Source organism: Stigmatopora nigra, chromosome 5 (assembly GCF_051989575.1).
Source record: "Stigmatopora nigra isolate UIUO_SnigA chromosome 5, RoL_Snig_1.1, whole genome shotgun sequence".
In the NCBI taxonomy this organism is placed as follows: domain Eukaryota; kingdom Metazoa; phylum Chordata; class Actinopteri; order Syngnathiformes; family Syngnathidae; genus Stigmatopora; species Stigmatopora nigra.
The window spans coordinates 8986305-9008685 of record NC_135512.1 but is presented as its reverse complement, the minus strand read 5'-3'; the positions used below and the strand labels follow the sequence as shown (position 1 = coordinate 9008685).

The window sequence follows — 22381 nt, the reverse complement described above, 5'->3', positions numbered from 1 at the left end:
TACTATACACAGAAGAAATTGGTGCCATAGCTCATATCAACATCAATCTGGTCAAACAGGCAATAAGTACAGGTGTAACGATCCATCGATCTGGAGAGATACATTCATTGAATAAGTAACAATCCATCAAATAAATCCAAAACATAGATCAACATCAGCATCTTTTTTAAAATAGGCCAATTTGTTGAAAGGAATGAATAGTTTTCAATCAAAATTCTGAAATGTTTCAGCAATGTATAGGTCAAAAGTGTTAAAAATTATGGATTGCTTGAGGTGAACTGTAATTTGAATAATGTTCTAAACATACTATAATATATTGTAATGAGTCAATCAAAGCCCTTTGGAGTGAATTGTAAAATAACATGATAATAAGAGACCCTAATCTAATTGGCCATTTACAGCCATAGGAATGAGTCCAAAACCATCACTCGAGTTTGATCCCTGCATATTTCTTTTAACCTATTTCGGATTCTTCAACAGAATGTTCGTCCTCTTTTTTTGACCACTGTGGAGAGAAAAATCAATCAAAAAAAGAGTTATTGGAAATGTCTTGAAATTGGAACGGAGACAATTTGAATCTTTGCAGTCTGCCTCAAGCCAGATTTATCAAATTTTTATGGTTTGGAGATCTAACAAAAAGAAAGAGACCACTTCATTTTATCACTATTATACAGAAAACAAAAAAAAAATCTACTGGCTCTAATAAAAGGGTTTGCAAACTGTTTGTATGAGGGAAAGAAGTAAAACAGTCATGGGTGGGTATTTACAAGCCACCTGGATTTTTATCCATAGTCCTAGATTTACAGCATCCCCAGCTGAATTAAAAAATGCTTGTATGAAATTCACTTTGTTGTTTCTTTTACTATTTTTAGACTTCTGATTGACTTGTTCAATTATTGTCTTCCTGTTGCCATGACGACAAACAGACTGACACATAATGATGATGTCACTGCAAATGCAATTCTTTCAGTTGTCAAGATTCAATCTTCTTTGCAAATTTAGACTGTAAAAACCACAGAACAGGGTATATTTAGATGGGGTTATTCGAAAAATCGTGCACATTTTTAGAGGACACTCTGACATTAGTACTTTGTTGTGAGGTAAACTGCAAGGTGCTATTCAACCCCATCAGAGTTCTATAATGCAGACGAGTGCACCGTGAAACAGCTGGCTATGGCAGATGTGCTGTTGCATTGTGCCATATCGCTGCTTCTCTCATCCAGTCCTTATCTCAAAGGCACATTCATTTGGGGAAACCAGAGCTAAAGTGTGCTGTGTACAAAGAAAACAGTCTGCAAAGTACAAGCATCAGTGGAAAGTCCCATGTTAAACCCAGCATTTGGCCACTGTACATGTAAGGCAGATTAAGGCAAAATGATCACAGACTTTGGTTGTTATGCAGTTTAAACAAACAAACTAAACTATGGGTCACATTTTTCACTGTCAGCTGATTTATTCCAAAGTCATTTAGAATGTGGAATATTTGGTTGACAAAGAGAAGTTATGTTTAATTTTCAATAGACCAGAAAGGTTTGAAAAAAACACTAAGAGGAAAATACTGTTAGTAATTAACAAGATGCCCATTTGTCAAGGCCACTGTAATTTTCTCCAGTGTGCTTATTCTTTTATCGTTTTTGCTACTGTCTGATTTTAGGGTTTTTTCTTCAAATGTTTAACTGTAAGTTAGCATTTGGAATTTTATGTTGGGTTTGTGAGTGAAAGGATGAACCATAGTGAAGGGAAGCAGGCAACAAAGGGATGGGGGTGAACTAACGATATCTTTAATCGCAAACTAGCTGTGTAAATATAAATCTTAATACAAAAAACAGGAAAAAGTATGAAAGTAACAACCAAAGAACAAATTCAAACCTACAGGGGAAAACACAACAAGCATTAAAGTCATCATTAATTTAGTGAACAGGTTTATTATCAAAGCTTTGAGGAAAATAATCATAAATCCAACATGATGAGGAATGCTGCAGGACAGCGCTAAACCATTATTCTCTTCCAACATCACCTATTCTTTCTGTTAGTTTATGTTATCCACACAGTGTTTTAATATTGTGCATTCTCAAAACGGGTTATTTAGAAAAATAGTGGCATCCAGAAATAGGAAAGCGATGGACACACAACAATGTACAGAAAACTAATTTGCAACCTGGATTCAATTTAATGTGTTTTTACACGGCCTGCTTTTTATGGCACTCAATGGATCTTCTTTGCTTACCTCAAATTAATTCCTAACTTGATTTATCTCTCCTCTTCACTGATAACTTTTCCCGAGAAACTATTTGGAATACAATTTAGCAGTGGCTAATGCAGGTAAATGGAAAGCAGCTTCCTTGCAGCCTGCTCTATTTGTCACCAGGGTCTGGCTCCTGGCGGTGACACTGCCATGGCAATGGGGTGATTAATGTGATAGGTGGAATTTGTCTCGTTATGTTGACAGCGGCTAATAAATGCCTTGTAAACACCCGGTCACAGCTGTTAATGCATCATCATAATCCTGGATTAGGTTGTGCCAGGAATGGCCAATCAATGCAATTAGTTAGATGGAATTAATTTGCCCATACTTTGACTTTTCTGCATTGAGCTTAGTTCATTTAGAAACTTCAATGTGCAGCACGGTACTTCGCCGGCTCACAAAGCAAAACTGAATATCTTACACTCCATAACAAACCTTGGCTGTAATTTAATTTGTACCTCCTGCAACGAAAATATGCAAATCAAGATCAAAATGACAACGAATATCCATCCATTGTTCTCTTGGTTAAAAAATCATAGCGGCAAGTGTTGAACTGCTTTTGCCCTAAAGTCATTATGTAAATGCTGCTTTTAATTCCGACTTCCTCGAGTCTCTGGGAAAAGACAGGTGACTTTTAAATGTGACGGTTTGGTGAGGAGGTCACCAAAAATGTCATTAACATGCTGTCACTTATCTCTTTCATGGATGAATGGTGCCATCTTAAGTCGCTTCTTTTAATATTTTGTCTCCCTTTGGCAATTTTTGCATGGAATTTTTGCTTTTTGAAAAATGCACGTGGTCAGCACAACCTTTAAACCAATAAGCCGATCAATTGAGATCAATTTGCATAACGGAGCATTAAATTGGGCCATCAAATCCATCAAATCAGTTTGCTCGCATGGAAAATTCTACGAGACTAACAATTTCCCTTCGAATGGGCGATGTGTATTTTCTTGTCTTTATTTTCCCATTGCATTTTTGCCAATTAGAGTCCTAAAAATAAATTGATGTCTCTCCAGGCGCATTTTAATTAGTATGACCCTTACTTCTTTTAATGAATCAGTTACTATTTAGATTCATGTCATGGCCTTTTGGTTGAGCAGCCAATTGTCTCTAAAGAGACGAAGAGGCTGGCAGACCTTGATTGATGTATGCGTTGTGTGAGTGGCAGGGGGAATGAGACAGACCCCATTGCTGCCAACATCTTACTTACCATGTCGCCTTTGTACTTGGTCTTTCTCTAGGGAGAACGATGTGGAGAGGACAGCAGCTGTTTTGTAAACTGGAAGCTTGATGGGGTTGTATTTTAGCTTGGTTGGTTTGCCTGGAAGCAAAAGACGAAAGTGGTAAAACGTTTAGATAAGCCCACCCAGAGCTTCAAAATCCCTTGCTATATTTTCCCAACGTGTAGATTCCACCCTTACAAGCAGTGGGCATCTTGTCAGATAGTCTGTAATGCAGGATTTGAAGGAGGGCTTCACTCTATTCAATAAGATTAAAAGCACTCAAAAACATAATCCACACATCACCACTATACTCCTCTACTTATCGGTGTGCCTGGTGAAGCATGTTGAGAGACATGGCCCAACCCAATAAACTACTGATATGTTAACTGTTATGGACCTAGTGCTTGCTTCATTATTGTCCAGGCAATAGACAAACAAAACAAAACATAGCAGTACAACAATGCACCTATTAAGTGATTGGAAAGTGAGAGCCACTGTTTGGTTGTAAGTAGACATTGCCTGGAGCAATATTGTGCTTAATGGCTCATGAAAACAATGGTTTGTTATAAATATTGTATTGTGATTTTACTGTGTCGATTGCAATTCGAACCTAGGCCTTCAGTAGTCCTCTGTCTGAATCAATCCAACCCTCAATAACTATTTTATGGCTATAAAACTTTTGCTGCAGCTGCGACCCAAAAAATGTTGTTTTAGTAAAAATCCTTTTACTCAATAAAAATCGAGGATCATTTCACCAGTCCATAAAACCTTAGAAAAATCAGTCTTGAGATAATTCTTGGCACATTCTTGTTTCAGCTTGTGCGCCATGTTTAGTGGTGGTCGTTTTTTTTTTAAGCCTTTCTTACTTTGGCCATGTCTCTGAGTATTACACACCTTGGGCGATTGGGAACTGTTGCAGCTCTGAAATATGGTAAAAGTGGCATTTTGGCAGATACATGCTTGACTTTTCTCAGTTCACGGGCAGTTATTTTGTGCCTTGATTTTCCACACACTTTTTGACCGTTTTGACTTTTTTGAATGAAACGCTTGATTGTTCGATGATCACGCTTAAGAAGCTTAGCAATTTTAGAAGTATTGCACCCGTCTGCAAGATATCTCACTATTTTTTTATTCTTCTGACCCATTTTGCTGAAGGGAAGGAAGTTTCCTAATAAATCTGCATACTTGATATAGGGTATTGATGTCATTAGACCACAAATAACTCTTTCCTTACAGAGATGCACCTCACCTGATATGCCTAATTGTTAGTGGACCTTTTAGCCTACACAGCTTGGAGTAAGACAATATGCGTAAATAGGTTGATGTGGCTATGGCTAATTTGAAAGTAAACCTGAAAGCATCATTAAACAGCTGGAGATTTCTCTTTTTTTTGATCTTCCAAACTGCTGCTAGTAGTGAACTGGGCCAACTTGAACTCACTGACACCACACAGTGTGTGTTCAGAAGCTGGCGTTTGCACTCAAAAGTCAGAGCAAAACATCGGTTAAATGGCAGTACATACTTTGAACATTTACTGGGTTTTGCACTCATACTACAAGGTAGCACTGTCCTGTTTTTTTTTTTCTTCCTAATTTGTGCCTGAAATGTGTTTTTGCTTCCTCTCCCCAGCCTTTTCACTACTGTGTTTGCACAGCTGCCCCCGTGACCCGATTTCCAAGGACACAGTATACCAGTGAGTATGATTGAGCAATTTTTACCTTTTGCACCATACAAATGCTATCTCGCATCATCCATCTATTCCTTTGCTATATAACTTTTAGCCTTATGGGGAGTCATAGCCTCGCCGAAACAGTAAAAACTGATTACCTCCTAGACTTGTCCATAACTAGACAGATTGGGAGACAGACAACCTTTAATAGAAAATTCCCTTAACCCTCACATGGCCACTGAGTGGGCAGTGAATCCCTGCTTACTAGGCAAAAGTAAACTGCTACATCACCACAAACTAGAAAGAAGCAAAAATGAGTTTCATATCAAAAGATATTTCCTGGCAGGAGTTTTAATATTTGCCTTGAGAAGATAAATGGGAGTCGAGAGGAAAAAGATAGGAAGTAAATTCAGCACTGTAGTTTCTAGTGGTTGGTGCCCACCTTTCTTTCTTGTAAAAAACACAACTCAATGTTATTTACACAGTACTTTAAGAAGTTTAATTCCTATCCAGACCCCATTTAAATACATTTAATAAAATAATTAAAATGATGTGTATTCACCTGAATTTTGATTTATTCATTAAATTTGAAAAAATATAGAATAACTATGGAATATAATTGTTGATTTAAAATTATGAGTCCCTGGGAGGTGACAGGACTAAATAGGCTAGAAATATATGGATATATTATTCGTTCAGGTCTTTTCTTTTCACATTCTTCCTAAAATATTGACGTTGTTATATATCTACAGGAATATTTAACACAAGATTGACATATCTGAGTTTTACATTTTTCATTCGGCATCCCAATGTTTTACTATTCTCAACCACATATTCTGCCTATCATTAGTGATAACACATTGTGGTAGAAATCGTTTGATTGCATGAAACTGAAATGGTATTTTTCTCAGATCTATATTTTCTTATAATAACTGCTAGTTTTTTTTTTAAATCAAAAGATGTGTATGATCTAATAATATGAGTAAATGAAATGTGAAAGGTCACATTGATGTTGAATGCCTGGTCAAGTCTATGCAAGTCCAAGCAACTTCCTGTCTCATGCCCACCTCTCACCCCAGATCAAAAAACATTCCACTATCTGAAAGCAACACTTTTCTTCATCCTATTTTAAATGTCACGCCTGGAAGAAAACTCAGCTGAGTGTTTGCCCCTCCATGCTCTAGATCCATACCATTAGCATAAATGGAGAATCAATTATTTCAGCCCTGATGGAGCCGATTATGCAGAGAAAATAAAGGCAGACGGAAGGAGTCTTAATTACAAAATGACCCTTTTGGCCTTTCCTCCATCACCGGTGTAGTAGCGACATGTTGGCGTTTCATGGCTGAGCCACTAATTGCCCGACAGTAATGGCTGAGGAAACGGCAAAATGGATTGGTCCCGTCGGCATATCGCTTTCACAAATAGTAAATAGCCACAATGCTAAAACAAAACCCTCTTACGCAGCATAAATAAAGCCCACACGTGGCATTATATTATAAAGATGTCCAAAAATAAATATATAGAATATATATGGTATGAAGTGTGTTACCCAAGTAATAACACGTATAATGAGAACATCTAGTGCTGAGTATGTTGGATTGAGGAAAGTAATACAAACGCCTCTATCTCCTGAAGCAGAGGTGCAGTGAAAAGCCACCTGGAAGCACAGTCAGTGCAGAGAAGTGATGCTTACTGCTTCCATGTCACGCCTGTCAGAATGAGAGATGGGCTGAAAGAGAGGCAGATAGAGCGAGTATGGGTAATATGAGCAAATGAGGAGTCGGGCGGAGGGAGGGTCCAGCAGCTGGCTTTATCTCTGAGGCAGCTGATAGAAAAGATACCGTTGCTGTTGGATAAGAGCAAGAATATTGCACTGGTTGTATTTATTAAAAGTGCAGCATATGCCAAAATGAATGGTTTTGGGGAAGTTCCTTTTGTGACCTTATAACATTTCTTAGTCATAATGAAAATGTGGTAGAGCTGATGTTTTTATTTATTTATTTTATTTTCACCAACATTTTTTATATTCTGAACATTAACAAAATATTTAACTTCGGTTGTTTAGTGTAAGTGTAAGTCATACATATTTGTATATAGTTTTTACGTTAAAATAATGTTTGTTTTGTTTTCGGATAAATGTTTTTTTGGTAACAATTGGCGCATTCATTCAAGCTTTGTTAGGATTTTGTCATATAGTATTGATACATACATTCTATTCAAATATTAATACTTTTAAGATCATTTTCAGTTAAATTGCACAACCCAACAAATACATTGCAGTATTTAAATAGGTATATAACTGTTTAACATGTAATATATACTTCTTGATATTGTATATTAGCTGCATGTCTTATATAAATATCCCATAATACTGTGAATACCTTCATCATAAAGTCCAGTGAAGTTTATATGTGAAGTAAAGCTGTTTTCTTAAAAAAATGTGGTGGGCTTGTCTTATAGTCAAATGTACGTTATGGTGTAAAATTTACAATACATAATATATTATTACATAGTTAGCTTGCTATATAAATGATATGGCTACTTTAGTGTAAGGAATGTTCCACCACGTGCTCATTAAATACAAGCAGCCAAAACATCTCTGTCAGCAAGTTCACATATTTTGCTGTCTGCAAGAACATTTTATGCTTGCAGTTCATATATTAAAAAAAATAACTAAACAAAAAAAAAACCACAAAAATCCCAACGACATGGATTTCTAAATAAAGAACAGCTATTTATTAAATTGCAGTATATTCAATTAGCTTTGTGACCAGTCCAGGGTGTACGTTGCCTTTCATCCGGTGTCATTTTAAATATAGTGTTGATTTTTAGTAAATAATGCACAAACTTTTCATGCAAATAACAACTAATTCTTGAGTGAAAATCTATTCACTCCAACAGGTCAGACAGTTGCAGCAGTTGCAATATCGTGATCAATCCTTTTATTCAAATGAATGCAGTGAATCTATCCACCAATCTAGCTATCTGTATACTGTATACATTAGAGCAAAAATTAAAGTGAGATCACACTCTTGTCTGCTCAGCTTTCTTTAAACTTTGTTGCAGAGCTTAATGAAGATGCAAGGTCATTTGGAAGAATTTGAACCATAAATCAACATGGACATTAATCGTAACACATTGACCCTTCATTTTAGCAGCCTAAAAGAGGGAAGCATCATTTTTGCACTCATAAATAGATGTATTATGATAATTTGGCCACTTCTAATCATTCCAAAATGTTACAATGGACGCTATTTATGTCAGAGTGCAGGCGAGCAGGCTTGTTAACAGGGAAGCCAGGCAGGGTGGTGATGACTCATTTTCTTTCATTTTTTTGAACAATTTATCCTTACAAGAGTTGCGTGGGGTGCTGGAACCTATCCCAGCTAACTATCGACGGCCGGCAGGGGACACCCTTAATCGGTGACCAAAGAGACGGACAACCAATCACGCTCGTACGCATATCTAGAGGCAATTTAGAGTGTTCAACCAGCCGATTCAGCATTTTTTTGGGATGTGGGAAGAAACCGGAGTACCCGGAGAAAACCCAGGCAAGCCCAGGAAGGACATGCAAACTCCACACAGTGAGGACTGTCCCCAAAACTAAACCCAGCTATGTAGTACATCGAGTAGACCTACAAATTTTGCAAAGCTGAGGAGATATCTTGTTTCCTTGACGGACAAATGAACATGACCTAACCATGTGGTGCATGTTGATTGTTGGAAATTCTCTCCTGGAGCATCTGTAACGACGAATATATTCCAATTTGCCACCACCTATCCAGACAGCTGGGCACACTTGTGTTTGGCAGATGTCAAAGCATCCTGGCAAGGCAACACAAATGTGACACAGTTGGACTGTGTCAACTAACAAACAGAACTTTTTTTTCAAAGTCACCGCTAGAGGACACTGTTGATATATTAACTCCCTCAGTGCTTGTCTGCTTTTATAGAAATAAGGTTTGGATCATAATTGGTGAAATGGGGGGGTGCATGGAGCCCGTCAATGGGCAACATGGATTGTGATTTAACTCTCTAATAACCTCTGTTGAAAAGACTGTTTGAATGGTTAAGATAAGAGGCGTTTATCACTTGTTATCGTGATAAGCATGTACAAAAAATAGGGAGAGAGAGAAAATGACACTGTGGTGTAGCTAACAATGAATATGAAAAGCTCTACCACTTCCTCAGACTGTAGCAGACTGACACAATAATATCCTTTGCTGATTCCCAAATGACGTTTTTGTCATGTTGACACTGTTACAGCTTTTGTTCCACTCCCTGGACGTGAATGCAGATGCCTAATCATGGGGAAAAACACTATTACGCCTTATTTATTATTTTCTTCCATCCCATAATTATCCTCATGCCCATTCACATGGTTACAATCACTTGTCCATCACAAACTATCTGCATTTATATCCAATTCACACAGACACTGCATTCATGGGTAGACAATGACAAAAAATATTCGTTTATTCATTTTCTGAACCGCTTATCCTCAGAAAGGTTGTGGGTTTGCTGGAGTTAACTAAGGACACCAGGGTGGGCGGACACCCTGAATCGGTGGGCAGCCAATCGTAGGGCACGAGGAGATGGACAACCATTCATGGCCACGCCCACACCCAGGGGCAATTTATAGTGTTCAATCAACCTCCCCTGCATGTTTTTGGGATGTGGGAAGAAGCCGGAGTACCCGGAGAAAACCCACACAAGTCTGTGAGATCATGCAAACTGTGGGGACCGACCTGGGATCGAACCCACGACCCAAGGACACTAAGCAATTGTCTGCCAAGCAATATATTTAGGAAATTTGCATAAATCTTCAATCACAGTGACAAAATAAGTTATTGCGGAATATGTTCTTTTTATATCGATTATTGTTATTATACAGTAGATTTTACCATTGTAGCACAATATTGTTGTGAGACTTTAGTTGATTAGGCCATGTTTTGATGGAAGCAGTCTGAAGCAAACACTCAATTGTGGCATTTTGTTCCTACTTTAATTGCACGTTTTGTACTGCCGATTTGGGTGGGGGAATCTGTGGAAGAAAAGATGTAAAAGAGCATGACAATTCCAATTTCCAAATTGGCAGCATCACCGAAATTTGATTAGTGTGTAAGCTTTTTGTTCCGCTATCTCGTTCTTTTCTTCTCTAAAAGACTGTGTGATGAGTCGATTGTTAACTTCAATTCTAGAGCAAGTTGAAGCTCGTTATATAAAGCCATCTTATATTTTCCTGTACCCCCTCGTTAATGTGACATTTCTCTATCTTCGTCTCAGCAGGAATTTCTGCATTAGGTGTATTTGATGTGCTTAAAAAATGAAAAGAACAACCCAAAAATATGTCTTTTTGTTTCATTTCCCCAAATATGTATAACATATATTTTTTCCTTCTCTAATTGAGGCAACAATTTCTTAATATAAATCTTATACACGGCAAAATTTGATCGTTACCTGTTTGTAACTCAATTCCTAGCAAAAAGAATGCTAAATTTGCAATTTACAGTTTTAGTGGATAAAAAAAGATGCCAAGTTGGCAAGAGTTTTGTTAAATTAAGTGTAAACATAGCAAGTGTTGAGAAAATCGCTTTAGTGTTACATCACTAAACCTCTCTAAGACAGCCAGTTTGTGTTGTCACTGTGTGGAGTCACTGGCGTCGGGTCAATAAACACTGAAGTGGTAGTCATTTTAGCGCTACCCGCTATGTCACTCGGCATCACTTGACTACAAAGCAGCATTCCCATCAGTGCAGCCAACCCCAAAAGTTTCAGGACCATCAATGACCAGTAAATCTTGTGCTTCGACGTTTGGCCAAATGCTCAACATTTTTACACAGACTCTACTGCAGTATTAATCCATTTGAGGAGGGGGGGCTGGGTTTGTAATCATTCACTCTCTGTCTTCCCAGTTTGAAGGGTTTGGACATCTCTTGGTCTCAATGGCAATCAGCGTATTTCACATTTTTACAGGTTTCTTATCATTTTGGCACATTTTTCGTTAAATCGTAAAACCACTTGTTCAATATTGCTCTCTGAACAAGTTGCAAATAATATGGGTACCTTCATGCTTTATGATTCAGTACAATTCTCCAGCATTCCTTTAAAATAGCCTTTAATTTGGAAAATACAGCATTTCAATAGTGAATACTTGCCTGTATTTTGTATATTTTCCATGTCTGGACAGACAGCACACACACACAAGCAATCGTGATAACACATTTTTACTGCTTGTGATAATGCACCCGGTTGTTATGTGCAAAAATGTTGGCGGTTTCACTCACATGCATCAAGTCAATAATAGCTGAATAACTAATTGGAGTCACAGATGGTTGCTTGGCTACCCCAAGGCAATAACATGCATATGAGGTCACAGCCAATAAATAACCTGCTATTGTATAACCTCCAGTAAAACATGGCCTCTTCCTTTTTAATATTCCAAAATGTTTTTTTTCTTTTAAATAAATCACAGGAATGATAATTAGAGGTAAGAGGGGTCCAAAAGTATATTTACCTTCAAAACAATGGGTACTCTTTTTAGACCATCCCTGTAGTGTGTGTGCATGTTCCCAGCATTTTATATACACATTTTGTTTTAAAATATAAACCAATGATGCCCAGAAAAAGGATTTGCAAAACCATAACTAAGAATCAAGGAAGTTTATGTTTTTGTATCTTTAAAAGGTACTAGAAAGGGCAATGGCTCATCATATTGAATAAGAAAAGTCATTTATTCATTCATTTTCTAAACCGCTTATCCTCACAAGGGTCGTGGGGGGTGCAGGAGCCTATCCTGGCTGATTTCCAGCACCCCGAATTGGTGGCCAAAGTTTGTCCTCATTTTTCAACAATCATCGAATACTATTTACATTGGTTAAATATAGTATATATATTCAAAAAACATAAAAAATGATGAAATGGTTGAATTGGCCATAATGAATTTAATATATGTTGATCTAAAATTTAATTTAAAAAAACACACCGTTCATCATTCTTAAATGATGTTCTTAAATTCCTCAACATGTCAAAATGTCATTATAAGGTCACTTTTGATTTACTGCTGGATTGACATGCTCATTATAGATTTGCCTGCAAATGTGCCAATTTCTAGTTCTATAAATTCCGTTTTTAATAGTCTGGCTCTTTGAGGCGTTTTCCTTTTAACACTTTTGTTTGTTGATTAGCGCATCCTGACAGAAAGAAAAGAGAATATGAAACTAGACCAGACCGAGCGAGAGGGTGGACGCAGTGTAAGCTCTGTAGCTTTGATGGTGCAAGTTGAAATGCTTCATCAAGACTTTTTGGGTTGAAGCGGTCTCCTTCTTCGTTTCAATCACTTGAGTTTGAAGTGATTACTCATTATGGATAGTTGGTTACAACCTCTATAATCTAGTGAGTGAATAACCTGCAGTGCTTTTCAACTAGCCAACAATATGCAAAGCTTCATAGAAACGTGCTATTCTAGATTACAGTCTACATTTTCGAAACTTTAATGCACTCCCTTTTATTTAAAATTCACAATCACATTTTTTAACCTTTGAATTTAATGATTTTCTGCCAGTATTCTTTCATATAAACACATCTGAGCACTGTGACATGGAGATAAAAAGTATTTTATAGCTACTGAAGCACATATTTAGGGCAACAATATAACATTGATCGTAAACCTAATAATAATAAAAGTAATTCATCCTTAAATATGATATATTACTTGATTCCCCTTTTTGATCATATATATATTATATGATCGTTTTTTTCTCAACAGGAGCAACCTTCCTCTCTTCATACTTAATAGAATCCAAATTTAAATGTCATTATCCTCATTCATATCTCTATCTGTCCCACTATTACTCTTTTATTCTTTCATAATGATGACTGTGAAAAAGTAATTACACCTAATAAACCCAGCAATTAAAAAGGTATGCTGAGTACCCTCATATTAAGTAGCAGAATATTGTTCAGTGTGAGTGAATGGGTGTATTAGTGATCATACTATTAGGTTCCACATTTCTTTCCTCATTACATGCAAGTTAGACTTGATTGTCTGGATGTTGAGTGTGTGTGTGTGCACATGCATATATATGTGTGACATGGCTGTCAATTTGGCTCAGGCCTTGGCTGACACATTCAAACATTCACAGCTGTTGCAACTGTCCTCCGAGGCTAGCATGACACACTTTGTAAAAGACACTCACTGAAATTTCAATGCGGATATAAAGCTCAAACATCCTTGGTTTTGCTTTAAAAAGTAAATCAGGATTGCCTGAATGTCATTGTGCATTGCCTGCATGTGTTTTCTCTTTATTATGTATCGACTTTGATGAGTTTGTCACATCAACGCTGCCTAATGAGCCTGCAGTGATGCCTTGGATCTAGAGTGGCTTGTCAGAGGTTGATCGCTCTGGATGACAGACAATTTAAACATTTGGAAGACACTGTTGTCAATCTTATACTGATCAATAATTTCATATCAATCATCTGCAATACCTCTTAACATTTTTTTTTCTTTGCCAACCATAAAACAGTTCATTCCATTGCAGGGTTATTTTCTTTCTTCTACAACTTTTTATAGACTACTACTGTACAAAATTCAATGCTCCCCATTCTATTTGATGCAAAAAAGAGCTGTTTCATACTTTTTAACCATATGTTAATTTATTTATTAATTCATTCATTTTGAACCATTTATCCTCTTAGGGTTGTTAGAACCTTTTGTTCCTAGAACAAATCGACCCAGATATTAAAAAGCACATCTGGTATTTCTTTTCCAAGACATTTACCAATGCTGTTTTAATCCTCCCTGTTTGTAGTCAGCACTGTCTGTTTAAAAACATATCCAAACACCAAAAACTTTTAGTCTACATGAAACCATAACTCTAATATTTGTGTAATTCTATTTTAATATGGTTAGAACCCTGTATAGAGAAACAGGTAATCCTATTATACTATCAAAACATGTTTTTCCTTCTACAGGTAAAATAGTGAGATCATATTATAAGTGAGGTTACACCATGACTCCTAGCCCAAGTATACATGTGCCTTTTCAGGCAGTGCAATGAACACAGTTTATTACGTGGCATATGGCTTAGTTATAAGAGCATCCCTTTGGAAAGGAAGCACAGTCTCCATCAGGACACTTTGACACTTTTCAATCTGGGGCACTTGATTGCACTATTTCAAGCAATCCCCATGGAAATAATCTTGGATTATCCATGAGAAAAGCTTATCCCATCCCGCTCCAACATCTCAGAAATGGATTTCCCCAAGATTCCAAGCGGCACATAGCCACCAACGGCAGTGTTTGTCATTTGCCATGCCATCACTGTCCATATGTGGCGGAAATGTTCAGGCCAGTATGGCCAAAGATTCTTTCATGACTGGAGGCGATGAGGAATGGCATCAGGCCAGCATTTTATTGCATCTATCTGTAAGGCTTCAATGGATTGTCTGCCAAGGGGAAAGCACTTATAGATAGCAAAGAGCATAGGTATGGTACCGTGAAGGTCACTGCCATTCAATGCCTATTATTTTTAAAACAGCAATATGTCACAAGTACAATGGAGCCTCCAAGGGGCAAACGCTGTTCAATATTATTTCCAACAGAAAATCATTACAAGGGCAATATTTATAATGATGCTGTATATTACATTCTATTGCTGATTTGCATCTTTGTTGGAATACTTTATCAACAGATTAAATACATTCGAGCAGTCAGTTGTAGGACTACTACTCATTAATATCCAAAAATACGTTGTAATATTAGTGCAGTGAAGATTAGTCCAGAGAAGATTTAGGATGTTATTATAAATCCTACAAGTTCTACTACCAGGGCTTGCTACACTGTAATATCATTCGCTGCTGCAAGAAGCCAAAGACCGCCAAGAGTTTAAGTGGGATAAATAAAACAGATCAATGACCAGTATAACCTTTGTTATTTGTATTGAATTATGTAATCCGCATATGTTTTATAGTAGAAGAAATTCAATATTGTATGTGCTATTTTGCTTCATGGAAAGAACAGCTTTTGCTTTTGTAGAAGACTCCAACGTTTATTTCAAGGCACTACTGTATCGTACATTCTTTTCATATTCCATTCAGTATCATTTCTCATGCAGATGGTCTTTTTTAAAATAATTGTTGCTAAATAAGCAACAAAGAAAACATGCCCACACACTCATTTAGAATTAATCCTTTGATGCTTACTGAATTTAGTTCTCACACAATATGCTGAGGTCAGGCATAGTAACAGTTGAACTCAAAGTTTAGAGAGAGTTTTTCCCTTCAAATCCCAACTGTCAGGAATTTACTATTATCAGCAGTTTGACTTTGTAGGGGGATTTTATATGTATATATATGAATGAGTGGTGAGAGCTTTTTAACTTTGTCGCCATGTCTGGATTTGTCCTGAAAGCAGTGAGGGCTTCCTTGAGTGTACGTCATTGACCTGGTCACCCTGAATAATACAGCATCGCTGGATGAAAACTGACTGTCTCTTTTAAGCTAATTGGCATTGTCTTTCATCCTCTCCGAAAAACATTTGCAAATGGCCCTTCACAATCACGCTGAGTGTATCAAGCCCTTTGGAGTTTTGGAGCCAGGCCCATGCGGTGGAGGATGAAGCTTATAGCCACAGGCCACTGATGAACAGATTTTGCTCCCTGTTCCCTCAATGCTGGCTGTCCATGTTCCCTTCCCCCTATTCTTTCCCTCCTCTTCACTCCTTCCAAGTCTCCCCGGCATGCTGCACCTGTCCCACGTACCAAAAATACCCAGGATGACAGCAATACCGCAATCTGTCACCTCCAGGGCCTCCCTGACATTTTTAATCAGAAAACGCTAGGATCACAGCTTTAAATGATGTGCCCCCTTAGCAAACACACCTTCTTAGGTATTATTGCAATTTCTGAGCATCCGTGTGTTGAGAGTAGAATACAGTGGAAGATAAAAAATGAAATAGAAGATTTCATGTTTCTTTCTAAAAAGCTTTTTTTCCACAATTGATGCAATGTCTACAGGTATCTGTGATGTTGAACCAACCAAATCAAATGATTGAAAAGTCCATATTGAACCCATTATTTTGAACTTCTGTCCTTTCATATCCTGGTCACTATCTGAGGGAAGTAATAGCATCTCCTTACAGGGCAAAAAGGTTGACTTTGAGATTTCTTATGAGCTGCCTGGAATAATGGAAGTGCCGAAAGCCATTTTCTGCCCTACATCTTATTGGTTGTTTAGACCTTAATGACTGTTTTGTTCATTTTTTTTTATTTGCCTCTTTTGTGGGTTTCAGGAACCAACTCATCTTTTTATTACTGGAAAAAGGTCATGGAAAAATGCTAAACAAGTCAGGATTCTGCTAGAGAAAGGAGGCAAATGATCTGCAGCTGCCAACAGTGGATCGCCTTGCCCGTTGCATCATGACGATCTTCATTGGTTTATTCTTATCAACACACTGAATCCATCACCATACAAGTAACAAAGTAAGTAAAATCAGTATAGAATTAAATAGAGAAGCATGTTCATAATATATAAACATAGTCTTTGCCAAAAGTTTGTTATATCCCATTGGCAATTTCTGAAAATATTTGCTTAAGGCAAAATTCCCTAGCTGTCGCCCAAAAAGATTTCTTTGTACCGTGGGATGCAGCAGCCGCTAGAAAAATAACAAAGATTCTCTTGAGCTCGGAAAAACAGAATGAATCCCTAATGGAAAGTGCATTTTTACTTCACTAATGGATAATTGATGCAAAAGGGACGCTGAGAAATGTCCCATATAGTCATTGTAAAGGAACCTGCTGAGAAGGCACACTGACTGGCAGATATTAGCCCGAGGCGACTGATCTGCAAATCCAAATCCTAACATGGTCAACGGGAGGGACATTTATAAAATCATCTCAAGATGTGCACCGTCTTAGTGCAGATGCGAGTTGCTGAGACAGACAGGTGAACAGAGCCAGTAATCAAATAAGAAGTTTAAAAAAATCAGACGTTCCCGCCGGATAGATAAGCCTCGCCTCACTCTAACTTTTACAGTCTGCTGTATAATTAAGGGTCTCCCATCTCGCTGTTTCAAATTGCTCTTTTTCACCAGCAGCCTATAAATATATGGCTGTGGCTAGATCCCATTTTCTGGATGAAAGTGCCTGAGCAAGGAAACGGCTGCCACCCCCTCAATGGCTGAATAATGGTGTGATGCCCCGGCTAGGCAGCCTCTTGGGGATTATGTTTCAACAGTGACCTGCCAGAGTAAAGGTTGTGGCAGTAATTAAAACCAAATATTTAAGAGCTGGCCAGCAGTCAGACACTAAATTTCCAGATCAGTGTGTGCCAAGCCCAAAGACCTTGTTGTCTGCCCTGGGCTCCGTGTGCTCCACAGTGAAAGTCAAACTGATTGAGTCCACTCAGCCGCTGGCCAACTCACTGGGCTAAGAGGGTGGAATTCCAGTTTAGATTTGCTTAGGTGTGAAAGAGGATGCTCACAATAATGGCTTGTTCCATTTGCATTGACAACTGCATGGAATGTTAAAGACAAAAACCAACCGAGCATTTAGAATGTTTTAAATCTGATCCGTGCGGCAAACGGAGTTTGATGTCTTTTATGTAATGATGCCTTAAGGAACTCGTCATACTGCAACCAGCCCGGAACTCCTCAACTCCAACTAACCCAATAAATGAGATATCAAATACCTCATGTGGAGATAAAATCTGTGCTTTCTAGTACAGAGGAACCTCTGAAGTGAAATATCCTGGCAGTCACATCACGCAAAGACCCAAGCATATTTTCAAAAACTTCACTAAATTTTCAATTGCTGGTTAACCCCTTAAAGCCCTATTCACTAAATAATTCACAGCAAATTAAAATTCTTTAAACTATCAGCCTTTAATGGTCCCTCGGAACTAAGTGCCTAGGAGATTTCAGATGTAAATTCATGTGTCATATTTATATGGAACATCAATGTTTTATAAGGAAGAAAGGATCACATTGCTCAAAATTCATGTATTGAATGTGATACTTTAGACTGTTAAAGGATTTATTGTCTATATAGTTTACTGCGATGCAGGGAATCTGTTTCAGTCTGTAATGCTTGAGGCAGTAAAGTGGGGAAGGAGAAGAATGTTAGTCAAATAATATTCAGTAATATTCAGGTTTTTTTCCAATCCGCTTATCCTCACAAGGGTCATGGATGCATACATAAACTGAAAAGATAATAACATTAAAGCAGACAATATTTGTATGCATGACCATTTGAAAGACAGTTGTGTTTAGTTGCAATTTTTTTAGAGCCCCGATAATGGAGAAAAAATGTAGAAGTTAAAAAAATTATGATACTGCTTGCAAATGTAACCATTTTAGGATATCAGTTATACCCCTGCACAGGAACAGTGATAAACTCGAACACAGGCACATGGGATGATGGCTTTAACAGGCGGCATGAGGCTTTCTTCTTTTGTGTTGTTGAGAATTTTCTTTCCGCAGAGGCACACCTGATAAAGGTGTTGTCCAGGCATTACAAAAAATAAACACACCGATCTTCTGTTGTTATCTTGAACTTGAGATATGCTGTTCTCCTTGTAGTCAGTAAAGTCAAGTCAGTTTCACAAGTACATCAAAAGGTCAGACGCTGGGCTGCAAAGCAAGGTTAGAATCACACATTCTAACCTTTGGAGGCTCTTGTACACGTGTCTGTGTGTGTGTGTTGGGGGGTGCGTTTGCGTGGGTGGCTGGGTGGGTAAAGTTCTTGTCAAAAGTAAAGGAGAATTGGAAATCACAGGACAAGCGCCAGCTTCTCTCTTTGGCAGTCACAACCTGGAGGCGGTGAGTAGGCTGGTTGGAAAACATCCTTTGAGGATCATTATATCTTCTGCACTATTGCTTCAAGACAAAAACCCTCAGGCCACGTGTCTTCAGCGTTTTACAGCCAGCGAGTAACATCCACAAACCCATAAATAAATTAAGTTACAACAAGACAACATTAACTGCTAACAACATTGCCTTTTATGATCAGGGAAGACAATAGTTCATTATTAATCCAAGAGTTTGCCCTCCCCTGGTCTAAACTGTAAACTATACATAATTGTCTACATTATGGGCCAAGTGTGTTGTTTTAGGATAAAACAGCCAGAGGAACAGCTTTAAGTGTTGACAATTTTTTCATCTTACATTTTCTAATGCTCACAGGCTCTGACAACAACATTTTCGACATGAGAAAAACAAATTCCTTGTTGAAAATGTCCCTACCATTGCGGTATCCAAAATTCTCACTTCTAAACTAAAACACATCACAGTACATATGTGATGCTTTGGTAGTTTGGTTCGATTTATGTACTTAACCACTGTAAGTGCCTATCATTGACAATGATATATTTGATTTGATATATATTTGATTTCTGGCGCTCTTTTTGGCAGTTAATGGTCATCCAACTATATATATTTTTTAAACTACTACATAATTGCAGTCTTCTTCTTTCCATGTTTTCACGGAGGGTTACTGAAGCCTGAGCCCCAGGAATAATTCTACTTTGTTCTCTAACAACGAGAAGATAATGTCTGACACAGAAACTATTTTCATCCCAATGTTCTGATCCATGCCTTGTGTGCAGAATTCCTTGTTGTCTTCCTTTGCCTCTGTTCAGCACATTGCTCCTGTTTTACTTAAGTCACGCTGGGTCAGCTGCCACAGGGTTAGTTAACTGTGATTGGGTGTTTGCGCTGCCACAGTGGACTTTTTGCAACCCAGATACATCATTTAGAGCAGTGACCCGTTTTGATTCGCTCTAATGGGAAGAGTCGAGTGCACACATCCTCCAGGGTGCAGTCCCTCAAACTGAATGGGGTCATATTTTCCACAGGTGGGATTGACTCAGGGCAAAATAATGTTTTATGGCACATAGTTAAATAATATTCTTACAGAACTGATGCCCGCCAAACACACAGACATCCATATATATATATATATATATATATATATATATATATATATATATATATATATATATATATATATATATATATATATATATATATATATATATATATATATATATATATATATATATATATATATATATATATATATATATATATATATATATATATATATATATATATATATATATATATATATATATATATATATATATATATATATATATATATATATATATATATATATATATATATATATATATATATATATATATATATATATATATATATATATATATATATATATATATATATATATATATATATATTCATAATTTTACACGTGTCTGTATACAAGTCGCACCCCCTGGCCAATTATACTCCGAAGAAAACGGTACTAAACTAGTTATTCATGCATGAAAACTACAATTCCCAAATTAGGAATTCTCTTTAAGAACATTCCAATGAAGGGGATGTTTGTAAGGGCCTATAAAAGCAGAATCTCTGTTTTGAACAAGATGCTTGAGGTCAAGAAAGGTAATCGAGTTTGTAAGTCATACACAATGGATGCAGCTACACTAGCCAAGGACATACTCTCATAGCCTTGATAAGAAGAGAAGCAAATGTGCAAGTTTTCACTCTTCTCAAGGTGCTTATCTTGTTGTCAAAATCTTTTTGCAAGACCACTATATTCAAGAGTATCTTAGTTATGAACTTTGTATATGTTTCAAATGCCTAAATATGCTCATGAGCTCAATTATACAATGTTTAACCTAAAATTTAGTGCAAATGCATGTTTGTCTTGTTTTATAAGATGTACTCTCCTTTCAACTCAGCTAAAATACCTTTGTGCTGTGCTTTTTAATTATTTGTTTGTTCCCCTACAAAGAAAAAAATATATAGCCTCACATCTTTACACCACCCTAGAAACACACATACACGCCTATATGTTGTATAATTCATCGATAAACTAGTCTTTAGTACACTTCTCCATTACATTCTATTCTTATTACGAGAACAAATCCAAGTTCAATTTACATTAAAGAATAACTTCATTAACAAAACGTTTCCTGTAATAAGAAAAATTACATTCATTGAAATATTCAAAAACAACTTTCTTTCCAGGGTAATTTCTTTTTTGATTGTCCTTGGGGTGATGTGGTGGGAGTTTCAATTGCTGGATCATTTTATTTCAAGATGTTTTTTTGCAGCATTACATTCGATCATTACTTCTTATGAAAACTGCACCAAGCCGTCATCCACCCACTCAAAGCTACCAAAGTCCATGCACTCTCACTCGACACTACCGGGCATTTGAAGACTATGCTCTTACGCACATTGAAAGCCGCTGACACATGAAGCATTGGTCGCAAATTGCCTTCCTTCTTATCTCCATGCCAAAAAAAATCCAAATGCCTCTTGAGGGTTTGTATATACTTTATTCATATCGTTTGTAAAAAAAGGCCCTACATCCTACCGACAATGACAGCGCCATTGCAACCTATTGAAGTGGATGTGCAATTATACTTCATCCTATCACGACCCACAGAAGAAGAAAAAACACACACAAACAAGTTCCCATGGGTAACATAGATGAACGCAGGGCGTTACCCATTATTTGAGATAGCACGATTTATTGGCCCTATATATTTTTTTAATTTAAATAATAAGAGCTGCCTTGAGGAATATTATTATGACCATTTGATTTTGTGGTAGCTCTGGGGTAATAAAAACTAAACACTGCATTTTATGAAATATATATACATTGATGGCCAAGATCCATCGTACAGTTTTTTAAACAGATTTCTTAATAGACATTGGCCGGGGCTACTAGATTAACCAACCAAAAGTGAAATAATCCAAGGCAAAAAAAACCCCCATCTGAAATCAACAATCTAACGCTTTCATTTGGGTCCATTTTCTTGCAGGGTATGCAATTACCATCAGTCATGTCTTTGTTGTTGCAGCCCAGGGGACCATTGAACCTGTTTTCTCCCTGTGGGCTGTAGCCACTAGCCACATCTGGAGAGGTCACGCAACAAGGACAAATCAACTGATTACCCTCAACGGGAGGGCACATCATGATGCGATGAGACGCACTCCCTGAAGGACCATTCATGGGAGACCTTGTTCTCTCCACCTCATACTTCCAAATTATTCCAGAGCAGCTAGAAAACCTTTCTAAAATGCTAGCCACATTCCTCTTGTGAAAAATATGTGAAGACGAAATATTGCAAGGCTCCCGCCCCTCCCGCAATCCTAGTGAGGATAAAGCGGTTCAGAAAATGAATTCATTAACAAAAACAGAA

The 22381-nt window shown here is 37.3% G+C and overlaps 1 long non-coding RNA gene across 1 annotated transcript in view; it reads left to right on the top strand.

The window, feature by feature from the left end:
• LOC144196905 (uncharacterized) overlaps window positions 1-22381 on the top strand; it is a 24388-nt gene extending 2007 nt beyond the window's left edge. Inside the window, exons 3-5 of the long non-coding RNA XR_013326413.1 lie at window positions 5101-5164; window positions 16437-16626; window positions 22040-22381. This is a non-coding gene — a long non-coding RNA (uncharacterized LOC144196905). The remainder of the gene's footprint in view (window positions 1-5100; window positions 5165-16436; window positions 16627-22039) is intronic.